Below are 212 nucleotides of genomic sequence, written 5' to 3'. Positions count from 1 at the left end.
GCGGGCGCCCGTCAGGCACGACGGGCGGCTGAGGTAGCAGGGGCAGCGGGGGGCAAGAACCGTCACGGGCACGCACGGGGCTGTCTCCGGACTGCGTCACCCCGTGCCATTCGCACCGCAGTCACTCGAGGAGGAGAGAATGGGAACCTCTCGATGAGGGAAAACCTTCTCCCACAGGGTGTTCTGTTGACGGTGTGAGGTTGGTCTTGCCC

This window comes from Merops nubicus, unplaced genomic scaffold (genome assembly GCF_000691845.1).
Source record: "Merops nubicus isolate BGI_N331 unplaced genomic scaffold, ASM69184v1 scaffold27451, whole genome shotgun sequence".
Classification (NCBI taxonomy): domain Eukaryota; kingdom Metazoa; phylum Chordata; class Aves; order Coraciiformes; family Meropidae; genus Merops; species Merops nubicus.
The sequence above is the reverse complement of the archived record's forward strand: the minus strand, read 5'-3'. Positions refer to the sequence as shown.